Here is a 3,720-nt window from a genome sequence, read left to right as displayed (position 1 = left end):
GGGGCTGCGTCCGGACCACAGCGAGGCTGGACGTTCGAAGCTACAACGGGAGAGGGGGAGGGGGGCTCTGCTGCCGTTGGGGCGGCTAGCCAATAGGCGGCGGGGTGGCAGTTGGCGCTTCCAAGGGAGGTGCTGAGGCGCTCCTTTGCTGCTGTCTTCAGCTGCTTCCCTGGGCAGCAGGGCTCAAACTCAAAGGGTGCCGCACTTCAGAATAGGGGCCCGCTACACCTTGTCCCTCCCTGTCATCCCCGGGGGAAGAAACCAGCCTGTAGAACCGTTACCTGTTTTCGAGCACTAACGCTGTAGCTGGTTGGCTCTTTTTTTTGTAGCGGGATAGTCGTTTTTACCACCCTGTGAGGCTGGTCTGCATTTTATTGCACAATTCTCGAGTGAGTGTGAGGCTGTGGCTGTACCTGTGCGGGCCATCTCACAGATTCTCAGTTTATCTAGCGCTGGACCAGTGGGTGGAGTGATAGCTACTTACCCTGTGTGGCCAGTCTAAATTTTACTGCGTGATTCACCAGTGAATTGTGCAATTAGTTATTTTGCCTGTGCGACTAGTCTGAGTTTATTGCACAGTTCACTGGTGAATCGCGTAATATATGTAATGTCGCAGGGGTCTGAAAAGTGGAGCTTCTCTCAAAAAGCAAGTGAGCGTGTTTTGCTTCCCCAATAAACTATAGATTCTTGTTGTGTTTAGACAAGGTGAAGTGGCAAAACTGAGTACAAACGATGGGTATGGGTTTTTAAAATTCTCATTGCATCATGGAAAGCAGATGCCTTTAAGTTTTGAACAGGCTGTAAACATGATCATTAATCTATATTGCTAATAAACCCATCATTAAACCTGGTTTGATTTTAAAAAGTTTTGAAAAATAAATTTTGCAGATTCTTGCATTGCTGTCCTCCAGTTCCATAACTATTGAACTTGTCTTGATTTATTTTTGGTTTCACACATTCTCTTTCAGGATATATTTATAATCTTATAGCTCTGCTGATGGATAGGTAAGGCATTTATTTAATTTGTCATTTCACATTACCCACACAATAGTAGTTCAGCATTTTTAAGATGAGAGTTCTTGGTCTTCATCTCTCTGTCATGGGGAACTTGTACACAGGGTTTGTAGTCTTGTTGTTGTACAGGAGATTGGGAAAGAAGAAAGATACAGAATCCAGACCAAGACTACCAGACTTGATTTTTTTTTTCCTCTCCCCCTGAGGTTTACAGCTAATTTCCACTTCCCCCTTCTTCAAGTGTGGCCTGCTTCTGTAATCATTGTAACTTACGGAAGTTTAAGCATAAACTACTTTGATGAATATAGTTATTGCTGTGTATTATATGGAAGACATCATATGTGTATTGCTGCCAGGCTAGTGTAGAAGTTAGACTTTATAAAGTCTTGAGAGTTTTTCATGTTCAAGTATTGTTGTTACTGCAGCCTGATTACTGCTCAGTTGAAAGACTGTGTGGAAAAAATTGTTTCCATTTGAAGGCCAGTTCTTGGCAGTCCAGTTGATATTCAAAAGGATGTTTGGGCTCCAGTCCTTGACAGTCTGTCTGATTCAGAGAGGAAATCTGGATAATAGTTTCTTAGTGACTTTCACTAAAGATGCAGTCTTGAAAGAATCCTTATACAATTGGCTCGCCTCCCCCCCCACTTTTTTTTAAAGTGCCTCTAATTTAGCCCATAAGTTTCAGAAGCTTAAATATAAGAATTTGTATAAATACTGTGAAATGTAGAAGAATTATTTGGTTGCCGTCAAATTGAAAAGTGGCATATAATAGCATAGTAGTATGAATTCAGACAGTCTTGGTTGCTGACAAAGAACTGCAGGGCTAGCACTTAAGCATGCTAAAGTATTCAGAACTTGAAGTGACATAATCATACTAAGCATCCTCATCCTTTTGTTTGAAGAATCTTTTTACATACTTTTGTTTTATGTGACTTCTAAAATCTGTAACTGAAACAGGACTGTGTATGTTCAGTACATTTGATAGCACTTTAGAATAGTCATTTTAAAAATAGCCTTAGCTACATGCAACATCTTAAAACTAATACAACTAGGTAAGTTAGGATGGAAGTATTGAGGTTTTGTTTTCTTTGTTTGTTTGTTTTAGCAGTAAAACCCTTAATAAGCATGTAAAGGATAAACATCCCTTAGACCAATATGTTATTGCTACATGGGAAAAGAAATAAACTATACATATATTTAACGCCTCATTTTGGAAGAGGGTTTAATATTTTTTTTACAGATATTAATAGTTAAAGCAATAAAACTACAAGATGTAGGCAAGGGCTGTTTATTCTTCTCTAGTTAGCCTATTCACTCACAGCAGCGGATAAAAGAACTTAACAGAGAATGGCTAGAGGTTTTAAGAAGTGTATAATACCTGAAATTTCAGCTCATCTTTTGCAACTGATTAGATTACACAAAAGTGTAACCCCAGACTGCCAGTGTTAAAAATTATGTGACTTTGACAAAATAGCCACCAACAATAAATGGGATTAACTGTTAGTTATAATTTAAAATGAAAGGCAAAAATTGTACACTTTTGCATGTAGTTTACATGTAGATTCATATTCTTTAAAATTAGAAGGACTAGAAACAGAAATTCATGTAGACTGAAACTCAGATTTTGCAAAGGTTTGGCATTTGCTTACTTCCGTGGTAAACTTTCTACTCATCAAGTATGCTGTATATTCTAGTTTCAGGACTGCTTCAAGTTTCAAGCATTTGCTTTTTCAAGGCATGTTTTATAATTTTGCTGATACCCTAATACGGCTGGGTGCCTCTACATGTGCATTGACACGCTTTAGTTAATGGGCATTGAATCTAGTACTTGCATTGTGAGGTACTGAGAAAATGCACTTTATCCTGTCTATGTGCATTAACTAAAGAGCAGGTTTTTTTAGTGATTCATTAATATGCATTAAAATAGGTGAATGCACATTAAAGTGCATGTGTAGATGCATCTGCTGACAGTCATTGACTATAATCCTGTTGGAACTTTGCTATCTACTGTAGTTGTAGGAATACCCAGACATCACTCATTCAGAAACCCATGTCCCTTAGAATAATATGTTCTTTGGAAAATGCAGATTGTATTTGGTGAAGTTTTTGAGAATTCCCTATACCTGCTTGGCAGAGTAGAAGTGCTGGAGGAGGAAAGGGGTACTGGGATCCAGGAAGCAGGCACTCTGGGAAACCACTCAACTGTACGGAGTGAAATTGCTATGAAGTTTCTACAGGCCAGCACTTAGGTTTTGTAAAAATCCTAAGATCTAGATGTAAAGTGTTTGGTGGTGCTTGCCAGACAGACCCTTGTTGCAGCATCTTGACTGAGCTGATCAATTGCCAGTTTTTAATGGGATATTGCCAAAGAACCTTCAAGTCCATTTACTCGGGTTTCCCCCAATTATCTGAATGCTTTCTATGTCCCTAGACACCATTGGGAACCTTAAGGGAATGGCACATCCATCAAAATGGGGTTAAATGGGAGAAAATCTGAAATAAAATTGTCAGAAATAGGGATGAGGGGAAAAGGACAGAAGGAGGAGGGAAGGAGCACACTGGTTCCCTGATAATCCATTCAGGGGTGAGCAATGTGGCACGGATCTTTGAAAACTCCTGGCGCCCTGGTGTAGTGCCTGAAGACTGGAACAAGGCCAATGTGGTGCCTATCTTCAAGAAAGGGAGGAGAGTGGATCCGGCTAACTA

This window comes from Crocodylus porosus, unplaced genomic scaffold (assembly GCF_001723895.1).
Source record: "Crocodylus porosus isolate Cpor-Errol unplaced genomic scaffold, CroPor_comp1, whole genome shotgun sequence".
In the NCBI taxonomy this organism is placed as follows: domain Eukaryota; kingdom Metazoa; phylum Chordata; order Crocodylia; family Crocodylidae; genus Crocodylus; species Crocodylus porosus.
This window is presented reverse-complemented; position numbering follows the sequence as displayed.